The sequence below is a fragment of the Myotis daubentonii genome, chromosome 16, assembly GCF_963259705.1.
Source record: "Myotis daubentonii chromosome 16, mMyoDau2.1, whole genome shotgun sequence".
Classification (NCBI taxonomy): domain Eukaryota; kingdom Metazoa; phylum Chordata; class Mammalia; order Chiroptera; family Vespertilionidae; genus Myotis; species Myotis daubentonii.
The window spans coordinates 42,273,486-42,291,783 of NC_081855.1; the positions used below are offsets into that span (position 1 = coordinate 42,273,486).

Below are 18,298 nucleotides of genomic sequence, written 5' to 3' on the forward strand. Positions count from 1 at the left end.
AGCAGTGCTAAAAACAATTTTTTAGCTCTTCGCTTTCTCTCTTTCAAGAAAGAGATTAAAAGTCTTGCTCAGACTATCTGGGTCAAACAGTAAGGTAACTTACTTCTTATTTTTACAATCAAGATAGAGTGAGAAGATAGAATTACCACAAAGAACTGTTGGTATAAAGCCATATGCAGAGGTAGAAAATAGAGACGCTGTGGAAGCTTGTTTAGATCAGAGACTCCACAAATACAAGATTGCTACCTTTTATTGGAATGGGTCTAGAGTCTAGAAATGGACAGACCTATGGGCTTAGAATTTATAATGGGTAAAGGCCAGAAAGGGGGTCAGCTCATGATCAACTCAAGATATAGCCATTGTATTAGCACATTCTGATCACTGATCTCTCCCCAAGTTACAGAGGTAGGTTTGCTTTTAAAATGACTTGTGAATCCTCAGGGTGGAAATAAGTTTAAGTGACCAATGACAGCTATAAACCAAGGTCCATGGCATGTTATAACATAATTTGCTAGATTGTTCTGGCAGTCTAACAGTTTTGAGGAGGTGGGTTGGGGTTGATACACACACACACACACACACACACACACACACACACACACTAATTGTATTACTGCCCTGGGCAAACAGACCCATTAAGAAAGTGCAACTTCTGCTCTCCAGGCTAATGCTGCTGCACCACAGGCTTAAGGCTCTTGTGTTTGCTTTTGCACTTTAACAAAATTGATATAGCTTTTTAAAAATTGATAACAACTTTTTTGAGGTGTAATTTACAGACCATACAATTTATCCATTTAAAGTGTGCAATTCAATGGCTTTTTGTATATTCAGAGAACTGTACAACCATCACCACAAATCAATTTTAGAACATTTTTGTCACTCCATAAAGAAACCCCATACCCATTAGAAGTCACCTCCATTTCACCCCAACCCACCCAGCCTTAGGCAACCACCAGTCTATTTTTTGTCTCATAGATTTACCTATTCTAGACATTTCATATGAATGGAATCATGCAATATGTGACCTTTTGTGACTGGCTTCTTTCACTTAACATAATGTTTTCAAGGATCATTCATGTTGTAACATGTATTAATACTTCATTTCTTTTTATAGTCAAATAATATTCCATTGTAAGGATGTAATAAATTTTGTTTACCTGTTCATTAGTTGATGGATATTTGGGTTGTCTCCACTTTTGGCTATAATAAATAATACTGCTATGAACATTTGTGTACAAATTTTTGTGTGGAACTATGATTTCACCTCTCTTGTGTATATATATATATATATATATATATATATATATATATATATATATATACCTAGGAGTGGAATTGCTGAGTCATATAGTAACTCTGTTTAACCTTTTAAGGAACTGTCAGACTGTTTTTCCAAAGGCTTAGTAAGAAAGTTTTATAGTATTTCTGGTTTTGCCATCTCTTTGGATTTCCTAAGGTCATACCCTGAATTATATCTTTGTCTAATTCTTTTCCTTAAAGAGTTTTAAAGCAAGATTGATCAGGTGATCAGATTTTAACAAAGAAATGTCAATGGGCTCCTCCTACTTTTGTCGGCAATGGCTTTATTGTTCCAGTATGCATTCCAAGAGCATTTTGTTTGAAGACATATCTGGATATCTAAAGTTCTGGCCCTGATCAATTGACTAGTTGTAACCTGTCAAAATTTGCTGACTTGTTTCCTTGAAAACCATTACTTTAGCTGCTGAATTATTAACACTTATTGATTTTTCTCTGTAGTAATTGCAGAACTAGGATAGTTGCCTTTAAGGCTTCTAGGTGTAAATAAAATAGGACAACATTATATGTAACCAAGTGATTTTCAAGAGCCTCTTGAGAATGGAAAACCTTTGGCCAAATAGCCTTCTGATGATGTTAAGGAAAGAATTAACTAGAAATATTACAAAGAAGCAGTCAACAAAAGCCACTTCCATTAGAGAACCAAAAACCTAATGAATCTAGAAGAGAAATTAGAAGTTGTCCAGTCCAGTGATGGGCAATCCACAGCCCAAAATCTAATTTCGGAGTGAAAGATGAAAGCGCTGCTGCTGGGTTGTTACTTCCCAATAAAAAGAAAAAAAAGTCTACGAATATTTTTATTTTTCCTGAATTGACCGCTTTGTTTAAGTTGCTCACTATTCATTCTATTCAAAAATTGTTTACATTTCACAGAGTCAGAAATTAAGGCCTTAGCTCCTCTAAGTCACATAAGTAAGTGTCCCTAGGTCTTGTGATTCTTAACAGAGAGCAGTCACCCTTTGCCTGTCTCCAGCGTTTGCCTGGGCTGCTATGTCGACATGAAGCTGCTGAGACAGAAGGGAAAGACATAAGCAGACACTGAACCGCTTATTTGAACCAGATCCAGAGTTTGTGAACCAAATTAAAGCCACCGCTAGAATAACTATGCAAGATGGCCTGTTCCTAATTATGTTATGTGCTCGGCACGTCTTTTGCTTTCATAAATCTTTCCAGGGCAGAAATGTAGCTACAAGAAGAAACAACTTGGTGTTTTTATGTGTTTTCTGTGTGTGTGTGTGTTTTTTTAGCATGAGGTTAGTTTTCCAGCCAGAAAATTTTCAATGCTTTCCTTTATGCCGTCTTCTCTCTTTCTTCTTTCGCTCTTCGAGTTCCTCAGTCATTGCCCTCAGATCAGCTCAACTCACTTCAGTGTTTGAAAACTGGTAGAACTCTACTCATTCTGCTCCATCACAGAACTGGGGATCTGATCCTTTATTAGCTGCATTACTTTCTATCCAAAGGCAAACAGATTGAAAATCTAATTCCTTTCTCCTCCGTTGTGAACAGTTTGGCACTCCTTGGTGAGAGCATGCCATCACAATTTCATCTCTCCACCTCCATCTTTCACTCTGATCTCCTCCTTCAACACCAGCCCATTGGCAACATGCCACTGATCCCTGTGTGATCAACCCACTAATGAACTCACGTGAGCCTGTTTTTGTTGTTGTTAATCCTCACCTGAAGATATTTTTTCCCACTGAATTTTTTTTAGAGTGGAAGTGGGGGGAGAGGAGAGAGAGAAACATCAATGTGAGAGAGACATTGATTCGTTGCCTCCCCCAACCAGGGCCAGGGATCAAACCTGCAACCCAGGTATGTGCCCATGACCAGGAATTGAACCAGAGACCCTTTGGTCTTTGGGCCGATGCTCCAACCACTGAGCCAAACCAGCCAGGACTCAAGTCAGTCTTTTGAGAGATGTAATTTGGCTTAATTGATTTGATAACCCAAGTGGCATAAGTCAATTTCTTTGGGTCATGTTTTTTGGCTGCCAAAGCCCTCCTAACCAGGCCATTCCCGCCCCCCACCCCACCCCAAATACAGTGAATACAATGGGATGACAATGGCATCAACTTTCCCTATAGGCTGTAGTGATACCACCACGGACACGCTACACCAAAGCCTCCAAAAAGTTCCTTCGCTTCAAAAGCCTTAGGTGAGGCCCTGGATCCTAACAGGTATCAGAGCTGATTCAGGAAAAGCTGATTCAGCAACCCCAGTCTTTGATCTGGTTCTCCAAGCTTTGTCAGCAGGTTTGCTAGTTACAGTGGCTGCCAAACTGTTATCTCCAGAACTATGCCCTTTCTCGTTTTCTATCTATAGTGCTCTGCACAACAACACAACATGCTTCTAAGAACTTCCAAAGGTCAAATGACGCCAAACATAATGACTGGTGAGTGCATTCCCCAAACTGAGGGGTGGTTGAGCTCAATCCACTTCAAGAAAAATAAAACACCTGGGGAGGGTTCTGCCCACTTCGGGCTCCTCCACCTGAAAGAGTTCAAGATTTCCAATTAGTTCCAGGTATTCTTTGGGGATACCTTCAAAACTCAATCCTGTAGGAAGATTAATTGGGGGAAATGAATTTGAGGAAAAACAAGAAAGTGTTGGAAAAGAGCTTGGTGAGGGGAAGAGTTGGGCATGAAAACAGGTTTCCCTCAAATGTTATTCTGAGCTGAACCTGCTGGGAAGTCCAGGTCAGAAAAGATGAAGTTGGAATGTTCCATTCTCTTCACAGGTAGGGGAGATCCTCATACTACTGCCAAAACACTATTATTTCCACACAAAATATCTAACGAAGAAATGGTTCTCAAGTGAGGGCAATTTTGCCTTTCGGGTGACATCTGGCAATGTCTGGAGACATTTTGGGTTGTCATGGCTGGAGGGGTGCTCCAGGTATCTAGGAGGTAGAGGCCACGCAAGCTGCTAAACATCCTACAATGCACAGCTCCCCACAACACAGAATTATCCTGCTCGAAATGATAATAGTGCCAGGACTGAGAAACCCAGTAACCAACCAGAGAGGAGAATCATCACAATTTACCTAAAATAATTTTCTTCCAGTGACTGTTTTTCAACGCAGCAACTGCTGTGCAAATGGGTCCTCTGTTCTGCCAGAAGCTTTCCCTCCAACGAGGTCAACTTGTTAAAGTAACTGGAGTCGCTGCCTCTGGGTTGATAGGAGCTAAAAGCACTCTCACCTCTTGGCCTTTTGTAGAGATTCTGAAGCTGAATGTGTTAGGAAGCATCCACAGATGTGGACCTCATTAAATCCAGGATAAAATGTGTGAAGGACTGAGAATTGAAGATAAAGAGTTAGGGGAAGAGGGGCGGAGACTGGCAAGGAGCCCCTATTGTAAGTGTTTGGTAGACAAACTGCCCTCCCCTCCCCAAAGGCTCTGGATAGAGTTAACATTGTTGTTAAATCACCAGGGAGAGGAATGAATAAAACAAAACATATCCTTAGATGAACAAACAAAGAGCGTAGTTAAGACACACTGCAAAACACCAGCGTACTCCCACTGGGCCTAGACTTGACTTCTTTGGAAAAGGCATGAGATGAACTCTAACTTTGTTAGTACAAACTCCTGCTTTAATTTCTGTTACTGGCTGAAAGAAAAGCCTAATTTGATTGGCTTTTCCTTCAGCCAAGTTAAAGTTGAGAAAGGAAAAAAAAAGCGTCCCAGACGAGATAGCCTTCTGGTGATGATGTTAAGGTAAGGATTCACTAGAAAACTGACTTTAAATGCTGTGTAGACTTGAATAATAGTTTATTCCGATGAATGTTTCCTTGCGTTCTAGTTGTTAAATATTAACCCATACCCAATATATATTGTTTTAAAAATATTCTATATACCCTTAACTTGCCACAAATATCCATCCATCTTTTTCCTATTTTTTACAGCTCCTTGATTTAATGTCCTTTTAGTTCTTAATATGGCTGTCCAATTTCCTATTCTGAACTCTTGTTTCTAGTTGTTCTGTTGCTGTTATTTTTAAGAAGTATGACTCAGGCTGTAGGCCTGACTGTAATAGTAATTAAAGAGCCGGCTTGGCTCAGTGGATAGAGTTGTCAGCCTGCGGACAAAAGGGTCCCCAGTTCGATTCCAGTCAAGGGCACATGCCTTGATTGCACGCTCTCACATCAATATTTCTGTCTTTCCCTCTCTCTTCCATTCTCTCTAAAAATCAGTGGGAAAATATCCTCAGGTGAGGATGTTTTTTTTTAAGTTTAAAATAAAACTTTTTGTACATGTTTCTTTGGCATCTCTGATATATTCTGGCCTCTGGGACCTAATTTCCTCCTCTCTGCCCATTTACACAACAGTCTGTGCCGCTGGGCGGGTATTGGTAAGCCCTGGGCAAGGTCTGAGGATTGCTCTGCCAGAGAACAGCAGACTGACTCCAAACCGGCTGTAATCACAGCGTGTCTTTTCTGCAGCTCCAACCTTTTCTTGGTGTCTCTAGATTTTGAGGCTACGGTGATGCTTCCCCACAGCCTTGGCACGTAACTATGAAGACTTTTTGCTGCAAAACAAGACCCGCTGGTCTACTTTCTATGCTCAAACAGTTGTTTTAGGCTCAAAATGGTCAGACCCTGGAGTGTGTTGCAATAGATATTGTAACACACAAGCAACTTTACGAACGAGGCATCAAACTCAACTCTAAACTACATTTTCCTTCCCTCAAAAGTCACTTCCAAATTTTTTTTGGCGCAACACAAATTTGACATAGTTGAAAACTTCCTGTTTGGTGTACTTGTCGCTTCAAATACTTTAATCTACACATTCCCTAGAGCCAGCAGAGGCCACATTCCTGTCATTTAAAATAGTTCACTGGGGTTTCCTTATGTCACTATACCATAACTTGCCCAAGTCATTCCCTTATTTGGCATTTGGCTGATTTCCAATTCTTCACTCCTATAAATAGCAGCACATGAACATCTTTGCACAAATTACATATTTTTCCCTTTTGGGTTATTTCCTTGGGGTATATTCCCAAAACTGGTATTAGTGGGTCAAAGGTTTGAAAAGTTTCCTAGCTCTTGTTACCCACTGCCAGAACAGTCTCTAGGCGGACTGTGGTATATTTGAGCATTTCAAACGTTTAACTGGGTTTCCCACGACATACAAGATTAACTTTCCTCTTCTCTTCTTCTTGCATAATCTTCAGGAGGGGAGGGAGTTACAAAATTTCAAATAAATCAAGAACAAAGACGGAAGCACTCCTTTTATAGCTAGAGACGAGCTTTTTTAGGCTAACTTGAGAAAATGCAACCCCACCAATGCTGGGATGAAATAGCTGTGTTCCAGGCAGAATAGGAAATGACACCCAAGGTCTGTGAAGTTGGGTCAGCTGATGATATCTGAGGCTGAGGTAGTATCAGGGAGAATGCAAAGCTGCAAGTGCTGAGTGATCAGGAAGACTTGGTGAAAAGGGTGGGGAGAGAGGTCCAAAATGGCATCGCTGCCTTTGGGGTGATGGCACCAGCAGCGAGAGAAATGCACTGGTTCTGTGCTTTGAGATTCGGGCTATCCACCATTGGGAGGTGACTTCTAAGAACTGCAAATACTGAGGAACCTTGGTCTCCTTGGTTCAAGAATCGAGATCAAAACGAAATAAAAATAACCCACGGAGTCATCCTGACCATCTGCTTCCTTGAGCTACTAATAGTGATGATGATGATGATGATGATGATGATGATGATGATGATGGTGATGATGGTGATGATGATGATGGTGATGATGGCGATGGTGATGATGGTGATGATGGTGATGGTGATGATGGTGATGATGGTGATGATGGTGATGATGATGATGGTGATGGTGATGATGGTGATGATGATGGTGATGATGGTGATGATGGTGATGATGGCGATGGTGATGATGGTGATGATGGTGATGATGGTGATGATGGTGATGATGATGATGGTGATGATGATGATGGTGATGATGATGGTGATGATGGTGATGGTAATGATGGTGATGGTGATGATGATGATGATGATGGTGATGGTGATGATGGTGATGGTGATGATCAGCATGTACTAAGTACTTACTGTGTGCCTGTCACTTTTCTTTCATTGATTTGTGATAGAAAGAGAGAGGAAGGGAGAGGTAAAGAGACATCAATTTCTTGTTTCACATATTTATGCATTCATTGGCTACTTCATGTATATGACCTGACTGGGGATCAAACCCACAACCTTGGCATATCAGGACGACTCTAACCAGCTGAGCTACCCGGCCAGGGCTGTGCTTGGCCCTTTTCTAAAGGCTTCACACATATAACTCATTTCATTCCCCAACAACCATTGTTATCCCCACTTTACAGATGAAGAAACAGAATCAGAAAGCTAAGAAACTTCCTCAAGGTCACAGAGCTAGTAAGTGTGTGAGCCAGATTCAAACCAAGTCAATTGACCACAACGCCGGTGCTCTGACCACTACACCATCCGTACAGCCTCAGGTGCTACAATCGAAAATGGCTCATACATGGTTAAATGATGCACTAGAACCAATTTTAGGTTCTTTTAAAAACTTCTGAATGTTTAAAATTATTTGTTTTTTTTCTACTCATCTAAATTGAAACAAAGGGTTATTCAAACATGTCTTATTTAAATTTAAACTATAGTGTGTATATATATTAATATCAAATATGATTTTTAATTGCCTAAGAAAGAATGAAAGGCAATACACTACAATGACATGAAATTGTGGGTATTTTTTTAATTTCCATATTTCTATTTTTCTCAGTTTTCACATAATAAGCATGTTACTCTTTTTTCCTACTCTTGATTTTGAAAAAAAAATTTTTAAGTGCAATGAAATTTTATATACCCTTCACCTAAAAGAAATCACCACCCTGGCCAGTGTCGCTCAGTGGTTAGTCGACCAAGCAATCAGTGAAGACCCCAACCCTGAGAGGACACACCTGGGAGTCTACGGAATATTCTATTGAGATCTTCCCCTGGGTCCGCTCTTAAACTCTACCCTTCAAACCCTTAGGACGGAGGACCCAGCTCACTATCCCTCCAGGGAGCACACCAGAGCCTTTCCTGTCCCCCCCTTTACTTCTCCCCACCCCAGGTGTGTCCCCTTGACCTTCCTCACGTCTAAGCTCCAAGGGCCCTTCCTTTGCCTCTACAACTTGTTTCCTTCTGTAATAAATGTTATATTATAGTTTGAGACTTAGCTCTGAATTCTTTCCTAGTCAGAACTCAATACCAAGGTTGCTGGGTTTGGTCTGACCCCATCGGTCTAACACCTGTTACTGCCAACATTTCCTGCAGGGGCCTCTGCCAACCCCCCAGTGACTGTCTAGTCAATATCCCCCATCCAGACCAATGTCTGCTATTTCTAGAGCTGTACATTCAACTACCCATATAATTCTCTCCTGGGATTTCTCCCAGGTGCCTCAAACTCACAACACTGGATGAAAAGGGGCCACATACTCAACCTGGCAAGCTCAAGGGGAGGCCTGTGTGGCAGCCTTACAGACTCAGAGACCTAAAGTAACCACATAGGATGGTCTGAAATTAAAACTCTTTAAAAGCAGTTCATGGCCGAACCGGTTTGGCTCAGTGGATAGAGCGTCGGCCTGCGGACTGAAGGGTCCCAGGTTCGATTCCCGTCAAGGGTATGTACCTTGGTTGCGGGCACATCCCCAGTAGGGGGCGTGCTGGAGGCAGCTGATTGATCTCTCTCATCGATGTTTCTAACTCTCTATCCCTCTCCCTTCTTCTCTGTAAAACAATCAATAAAATATATATAAAAAATGAGAAAAAAATAAAATCTGATATATATATATAGCAGTTCATGGCAGGTAGTCATGTCCTAGCCTAGAATCTTCTCTGACAAAAATCAATCTTTACATTAATTGAGCCTGTCTACTGTCTTTTGCATCTATGATCACAAACGTCTGGAATATCAAGGTAACTTCCCCTTTTCCAGATCCTTCCAGGCACAACCAACGCTCCAGGACAGAGACTACATATCTTCTCATTGTTATTTTTATCATGGTAATTGTTGACTTTTAACTATCCTGTACCCACCTATGTGAAAGATGTATCTTTTTTTTTTTTTTTGACCCTCACCTGAGGATATTTTTCCATCGATTTTTAGAGAGAGGGAAAGACAGAGAGAAATATCGATGTGAAACACATCAATTGGTTGCGTCCTGCATGCGCCAGGGTCCTGGTCAGGGCCAGGGAGGAGTCTGCAACCGAGGTACATGCCCTTGACCAGAATCGAACCCAGACCCTTCCGGCCGCAGGCCAAGACTCCATCCACTGAGCCACACCAGCTAGGGCAAAAGATGTATCATTTCACTTTTTATCCAATCTCTGAGGTTTCTCTGCTTCGCTTTCTTCTGCCTCCCTAATCTACCACCAATGAATTTCTTGTAACCCACCTAGTCATCTCTTTTGATTGTAATGTATAAAATATGGTGTCAAATTGCCATTCTCTGGAGCATGATCGCAATCCGTTGAGATTTTGCTTCCCAGCAATTGTCTTGGCTCAAATAAACTCACGAAAATCTTTACAGGTTTGAATGTTTCTTAAATGGACAGATTAGTCAACTCTGTGGCTATACTAAAAATAAATGAATTGTATAGTTTACATGGATGAATTTTATGGTATGTGAATTATATCTCAATAAAACTCTTACACACACACACACACACACACACACACACACACCAGTATTTACATTATATGGCCTCCAGGAGCCAGCTTGATTTGGGCCTCGTCTCCCTTGCTGCCTTCACCTCGGTCCATGTACGACAGCCCAGTGTGTCACACTCCAGGCTCCTCTGGGCTTTTGCACAGAACACTCTTCCCCACTTCTCATAGTAAATTCCTCCTCATTCAATATCACTTTTTCAAGGAGATCTCTTGCTCACTGTGAGACATGGCTCACCTGTCCGAATTTCAAATGATGGACTGGGAAACAGAAGCATGGCGGAAATGAGACTTTTTTTTTTTAAATATATTTTATTGATTTTTTACAGAGAGGAAGGGAGAGAGAGAGAGAGTCAGAAACATCGATGAGAGAGAAACATCGATCAGCCGCCTCCTGCACATCCCCCACCGGGGATGTGCCCGCAACCCAGGTACATGCCCTTGACCAGAATCGAACCCGGGACCTTTCAGTCCGCAGGCCGACGCTCTATCCACTGAGCCAAACCGGTTTCGGCGGAAATGAGACTTTTAATAACACTCTCAAAACCTGGTGTCCATTGTCCGCCACTCACACATCCGCAGCCTAGGTCAAGAGCCCTTGCCAAGCCCATGCATAGCCCCTTTTACTCTTCCTCTCTAGCAAATGTCAGTTTTTGGTTATTTGAGTCATGTCTGTCTTCCCCACCAGACTCTAAGGCCCATGAGGGCAGCTCCATGCCTGTTTTGATCACCATTGTACACAACTTCAAGGCCTAATGGAAAAGGTTTCAGTAAGACCTTGTTGACTAATAGATGAAAAAAATACACAATTATTTGTTGCCAAGTTGGAAAACCAGCTAACAAATTATAGAGTCAAATAGTGTATAGTTGCACAAATGACTCAATCAAAAGACATTCTCAGGCACTCCCAATTCAAATTACAAAGAGGTTGAAAACCCAAAGAACAGGGCAAACTTTTATAGAAACATTGGCCTCTTCCCAGAAGGTTCTCCCTCGTACACAGGAACAAAATGAACAGCCAATTACTAGGAAGTCGTGACTAAGACTTGTTGCTGTTTTTCAAGATAGAGATTGACTCTGAAAGGTTTTGAGGGTAAGGGAGATAATGTGAACCAAACCCGCAACCCTTTCAGTATAGGACTTTAGCTTTTTCCTGGCAGTCACGGACCTATTGGTGGCTTAACCAACAATGACCACATTGCCTCTGCCCCTGTGACACCCTAGCTCTCTACCACCTTGATGATACTTCAAACATCATAAAAGTAGAGAAAACACAAAAACCCCAGTGATAACAGGATTCATTATTACACCGTTAACACTTAATAGTTTCATAAGTATTAATACCATGGGTCTCAGTCAGTTTTCTTTTTTCTTGGTTTTCAGAGAGAGAGGAAAAGAGAGAAAGAAACATCCATCAGTGGCTGTACCAGGGATTGAGCCCAAAACCAAGCATGTGCCCCAACCAGGAACCGAACCAGCTACCTTTTGGTGGATGAGATGATGCCCAACCAACTGAGCCACACTGGCTGGTGTCAGTTTTCATCTCAATTTATTTTTCTTACTCTCCTGGATTCCCTTTCCAGGGCTGACACTCTCCTAGGTTCACAGAAACTTTTATTCCTATATTTTTGTAGAACCACCGTAATATTCAGGCACTAGAGAAAAATTAACATCTCTGACCAGTCAAGGTTCAGACTTTGCATTGTAAGCCCCTTGACTGTGGACCAGAATATGGCCCTGCTCATACTTTTCAACCCGAGTTCCCCTTTCCTATTTAAACTTGACTTCATACATCAATAATTCCTTTTAGTGAGAGTCAGGGGTTGGCAGAAGTGCTGCTGTTGATGGGCTACCGTCAGGGTCAGAACCAGAAAAATATATTTCTGTTAAAGGTCCTGAGTTTACATGTATAGCCCATGGACACAGACAATAGTGAGGTGAAGACCTGGGGGAGGGTGGGCGAAGGGGGTTGGCAGAGAGGGGTAAAGGGGGGCTAAAATGAGCAACGTCTGAAATACTGTAACAATAAAAAAGTATTTTTTTAAAAAAGATCCTGAATTCACAATGCTTTTCCCAATTGAATTTCCTTTTCTTTTTTATTCCTTACATGCCTTGCCAACCACCATTATGCCACCCCTTTGTTGACAATGATGTCCATTGGGTTGGTCTCTTGCTCTAGTTGATTAACCTGTCTTCCTTGATAAACAGCAGGAAACACAACCCCCCAACACACACACACACACACACACACACACACACACACACACACACACACACCCCAGAGCCGGCATTCTTCTCCTATACTTTGTTGGAGGCATAGGATGTCTCCTGACAGTCAGACATCCTTTTAAGACAATGACTCCTTCTGGAGTAAAATCGTAACTCAGGAGTTTCAGAGAACTTTGGTTTCTGTTGTTTTATTGTTTTGCTGAGTTCACATTTGGGAAGCTGATATTTGTTTTCACAGGGTATTTTATTTAAAATATTTTAAATAATAATTTTTGCTTTTTTTGTTTAAAAAGTATCACACAAAGGAATTATGAAGAACACCATTTCCCTAAGAAGTGTTGGGAACTACTGAAAAGTATAAAGATGAAAATGGAAACAACTTATTTTTATTTTAAAAATAAAAATCCAATTTCATCACACAGAAATAACTCCTGCTAATATTTTGAAGTAAGAAGTATTGAATGTAACAAAAAAGAAATGAAATCAACACGGAATTTAAAAGTTGCTGAACCTCAGACAAATATTTCATCAGAAACATTGAAGATTTATATAAAAGGTAAAAAAAAAAAAAGAAAAAGTAAAAAACATTAAGAGTCCATTGGGCCACTATGATTTTTTTTTAATACCCAAGTTATACAGTTGTAATGAAAGTCATCAAAATGGTATAGTTCTGATTTAAAAGTATGTATTTACGAGAAAACATCTGAGTTAAAACATCCTTACAATCAAAATGGCAGAATAAAAACTGTGGGACCCAAAAGTGTCAGGCTTTCCCTAATTTTTTTCTTTTTTGTTTCCTATACTTCGTTGTTGTGTTGCTTTAATTAACTTGAGAAACATTTGTTTCTAGATAGTTAAACTTAGTCAAGCCCATAAAAATCAAAAGACCTCTCTGATATGTAACTGGGTAATCAAAAACCTATTTTTTCATTAAAAAAAAAAAAAGTTCAAGATCCAAGCCTACTTTTAAGTTCATTCTACTAGAGAAAGGAATAGGGAAAAGCTGAACTATAAGCACAAAATCCAGGGCTGCTACCAGCCAGTAAGCACCATTTAGACACACTGGCTGTGTAGAGCTTCCCAAGTGTCCCTGCTATCCTGGCACCCCCCCCCTCCCGCCTCACCACCCCCGCCAAGGACCCCCACCCAACACCACCACAGCAATGAAACCAACAAGGGGCTCCCAGAGCCCTGCTCCAGAGCCCCAGACCCTTCCTGACTGGCACTGTCCTTCAAGCCCAGGGTCGTCCTTCACTCTTCTCACACTCACTCCCACATCAATCGGTCAGGAAGTCCCCGTGGCTCTGTCTCCAAGTACATCCAGAACCCACCACCTGGATCTCAGCCACCTTGTTCAATCACCTGGATTAGCCTCCTAAAGACCCCCACTGCCGCCCTTGCCTCCTCCAGTCTTCTCTCGACAGAACAGCCACGCTGATTATTTTAATGTGAGAGTCAGGCCCTGGCCCTCTGTACTTAAAATGCTTCAGGGGATGGGCTGTCACTCAGAATAAGAGCTGCACTCCTGACAGGTCCACCAGAACTCTTATCTCTCTAAGCTCCTCTCCTAGTCCAGCCCCCACTCCAGCCACTCCGGCTCCTTGAGGTCTGGGGAGCAGCCAGGCGCATTCCAGCCTTAGGGGTTGGCGCTCTGCCCCCACGCTCTGCCCTCAGATACCTCCTTGCCTGATGCCCTCATCTCTGTCAAGTCTTTGCTGGATTCTCATCTCAGTGAGATCTCCTCTGCCCATCTGATTCAAATTTCAACCCACCCTACTACTTTCCTCTTTCCCCTCCCAATTTTCCTTCCCTTCCCTCTTATCTTTTTTGTTTTCCTGTATTGATCAGATTTATTGTTTATTGTGTGTCTGCATCACTTAAAACATAAGCTCTACTAGGGCAGGAGTTATTTTGTTCACTGTTGCGTTCCAAGCACCTAGAATAGTACCGGGTACATGGTAGGCACTCAGTAAATATTTGTTAAAATTGGTTAGTGCTCATTTCATAGCAATTAGTAAATAATTTGAATCCATCGCCTAAAAATCGTCTACAGAACTATCCTACAAACAGCAGTCAATGGGAAAAGAAACAGCAAAGTGCATCATGGGGAAACAACTGTGGTTAGCAATTATTAAAATCCCAAAATGATTGTACCCGAAAAAAATGATTATACCCAAATTCAGAGTATCCGGCAGTCCCACCCCTACCCCACATTACCTGACTAAAGGAGGCTTGGCTTTGGTGCTATAGAAAAAACTGCTCCTTTTGCTTTGTCAGTTCTCAAATTCATTTCAAAATTATAGCTCGTTTTATTTTCAGATCGTGGCTTTTATGAACAGTGCATCTCTCTCCTCTCTCTCTCTCTCTCTCTCTCTCTCTCTCTCTCTCTCTCTCTCTCTCTCTCTCTCTCAGGAGTTTCTAATTGTCTTTCCATTTTCTCGTTAGAAGACATATACCTTCAGCTCAGCAGGGACTTGTTATGTGACTCAGCTGTTACATTGCAATCTCTTTACCTGCTGTCCTTGATCAGTTTTGCTGGCTCTTAAATCCTGTTTTCCTCCTTCCTGAATTCTTCTCTTGTTTTGCTGAAGTTCACCCAACAAATCAAACCAAAGACCGTTGGTGTGTTTGTTTGTTCCAGAAAGAAGCACGGGCGGGGATCCTGCCGAGTCCTTGTCTGTCTGCCACGTGTGCCTACTTCGTGCTTGTCTAGAATCCTGTCAAGTTTATATTCCAGGTGAGCGCTGGTGCCACGAGAGGCTGGTCTTGCAGCCACAACTTTCGTCCTACGTCGCCCAAGGTCCCTCTGCATATCCTGCTCTCACTCAATGGCTATGAAACCACAGAAACAGTTAAAGCCAGCTCTCCAGAAGAGATATGCTCTGTGCATGTAAGAAGCAGCGAACAAATTTGATGTGTGTCTATCAAGTACTATGATGAACTCATCGGTGTGTCTGCCATGAAAGCCCACTGGGAATGATTTTATAGAGAGAAATCACCGTGCTCGCTTCGGCAGCACATACACTAAAATTGGAACGACACAGAGAAGATTAGCATGACCCCTGCCTGCACAAGGATGACACACGAATTTGTGAAGTGTTCCATATTTAAGTAGGTAAATAAATAAACCACCCATTGACTCATCACTGGGAGGCACCTAGATTCTTCTAAAGCAAATTTGCTTAGAGCAAAGCATGACTGAAGTATGGAACACCACTGTTGCTTCCTATCAACAATCAAGAGGTGAAAGGGCTGTAGGAAGCAAGAAGCTGGGGCGAGGGGGGGGAAATGAGTGAAAGATGCAGAATATAAGGAAGATGGAGAAAGACTGAGAGACAACCTGGAGGTAATATTCAAGCCCCAGCTTTTAAAAAGAAGAAGAAAAATGTTATCTTGTAGCCATGGATAGAATTAGTACAAGGGAATTTAGAGGGAGCCCAGGAAAATGGGAATAATAAATGTTGTTTTCTGAAGTGAGTTAGGACCCAGCAAAATTCAGAAACTCTGGCCTCAGTGGAGTTAAATGCATAAAATATGAAGCATCAAGTTAATCAGAGAAGGGTTAAGATTCTCAAAAACACAAATGGCAAGATTACTTCCAGAAGGCCACACCTCCTTTCTTGATTGCCTGCTTGCATTTTGGGAAACATCTGATTACTCCACAACCCACAGACAAAGTCTTCAAAAGCAGCAAGAGAACAAGACAATTAGAAGCCTCCTTCAGGCGGCTGAATGAGCAGGGGCCCTGCTAGCCTCTCCGTTCTGGAGCCGAAGACCTGGGCATCCACGGGCTCGCAGCACCCTCTGCTGTTAAATTTTCAAAAGACGGCGCCCGGGTGCTGGGGACTGGGACTGCTAAAGAAGGCAAATTAACAAGAGCAGGAGAAATTCAAAATTTGTTTTCAATGCAAACCTTCAGGATGAGTTCATCTTGCTGGTAACAGGCAGCAAAGACAAAGCAAAATAGAAACAGCAAGGCGGTCTTTCAGCCTTTTCCAAGCCGAGTGGAAATCCCCCAGTCACCCACACCATGGCTCCAAGACCGAAAAAAATACACGTTTTTCTACCACCATTTGTGAAACACATGTAATTCTCTTTTCATAGAAATGGAGCCCGGAGTAACAGAAAGGGGGAGACAAGCTTGGAATTAAATATAGGGCGTTAGGGTCTTATCTAAAAGAATAAACCCCTGGCTTTTTGGTTCCCGCTTTACAATGTTCATACCTGCCCTACCAGAGGTAAAATGAGAGGCTACATGGCAGCATTATAATGGAAGGTTTTCACTTCTATTTATAGCTTGCTTATTTGGTCTTTTCTCCTTGCCAAAAGCACCAGACAGCCTCAAGGTCCTTAAATGCCCTTGTCCTAAAATCACTTATTTCACCATGAGAGAGGCTAGTTTATAAAAGAAAAGATACTGGTCGTAGATATCATCTGTGCGCTCTGTTAAACTATGTTAATGGACATACCAAGAAGCCACATCATCTGGCTGAAGGACTCCAGAGCCAGACTGCTGGCTCAAAGCTGGGCCCTACCATTTACTAGCTGAGTGACCTCAGGCAAGCTGCTGTGCCTCGATATACTCGTCTGTAAACTGGAGGTGACAATAGGGTTTTAATGAGAATCAAAGTGCTTAGAACAATGCCTGGTAGACCTAGGTAAGTGTTGGTTTAATACCAACTTATAATTAAAACAATACTAAACCAATAATAATTGTGCAGTGGCACTAAAGTCTGCTTTTCATTACTTGAAATTGCAACTGGCAGAGGTTTCTATCAAGCATACCTTCCCTGTGTGCTTGGGGTCTTTGTCGGACTAATGTGTCTTCCACCCTCTCTCTGCCGAGGTGTAATGCAGGGTTTATCTTCTGCCGATGGGGAGGGAGAGAGGCCTCGGGGGTCAGAAGAGATGGCCTAGCCGTGGTGAGAGGGGCTCGTTTGGGTGCAGAGCAGCACAAGACTCACGTTGGTCTTACTCTTTTGCCTCCTCGTAACAGCTGCATAAAGGTACCCAAAATATGAACAACACACTGATGAACCGGCAGCCTCCTCAAGATCCTGGTCACCTTCTGTGGCTGAAGACAATTCCCAGCTCAAGAATTTCTACAAAGAAGGGGCTTAGCAATGGTCATCTGGTTGTAAGGGAAACCAGCAGAACTGTCTTAGAACAAACTGTTAGTTTTGTTTGCCTATTAAGCACACTGCTTTATTGAGACTAAATTCTCCCCAAGCCTCCCTTGTCACTGTCACAACCCTCCCTATTTTTCTTCACCCTGCTCTTTCCTTCTTTGAATTAACAGATGTGTAATTTCGCATTTATTTGCTTGTCTTTCCTGTCTTTTTCTCCATGGCCATAAATACCATAAGAGCAGTGGCCAGCTGTAGTATTCATCACTGTGGCCCAGTTCTTAAAACAGTGTCCGGGACTCACACTACTCTCAACAAATATCTGTTGAATAAATGAACAAATGAGTTCTGTGATTATGATCTGCACAAGAATAACAACAACAAGCACGATGGTATGAAAGGAAGAGGAACTGTCGTTTAACAGGAGAAAATGGTGACCCACCCTTATTTCTGAAACACTTGGCTTTGAGGTTGTGTTTAAGGCTGAGCGGGGAAATTTACCGGCAAGCCTCAGCTGAAGGGTGCTTCTGCAGGGGGATTGTGAAAAGGCCCAGCAAAAGAGAGAGGAGACTGCCCCTGTGAGGGTCTCTTCTGCTCTGGACACAGGCCCGGGTTCGCTAACCGAGACCTGCACTGGTCCCTTGAAGTGGAGAGCCTGGCATGCTGCCAGCAGTCGTCTGCACAGAAGGTTTAGTCTGGAAAAAGAAGGAAACGTCTCCATCACTCTTTCTCAAGTAGCCCTGGTTGCCCTCCATCAAGGGCACTTTAGTCATAGTTTGGATCAAGCTCAGGAAAGGGGTGGCAGACACCGAAGCCTTCTGCAAGAGACTTTCTCAATAGGGTACGTTGAGCTGTCTGTTTTCCCAGTGGGGCCCTGGAGTTTATTTAAGTTCTTATTAAGGAAAAGACCTGGCAATCTAGCACAGCTTGGCCGGCTCCCTG

At 42.3% G+C, this 18,298-nt stretch overlaps 1 non-coding gene across 1 annotated transcript; it reads left to right on the forward strand.

Annotated features, from left to right (window-relative positions):
- The first annotated feature begins 15,230 nt into the window (after nt 1–15,230).
- On the forward strand, nt 15,231–15,341 carry LOC132219520 (U6 spliceosomal RNA). Its single transcript, XR_009449511.1, has one exon. It is a non-coding gene; the product is annotated as a U6 spliceosomal RNA (small nuclear RNA).
- Nucleotides 15,342–18,298: the final 2,957 nt, after the last annotated feature.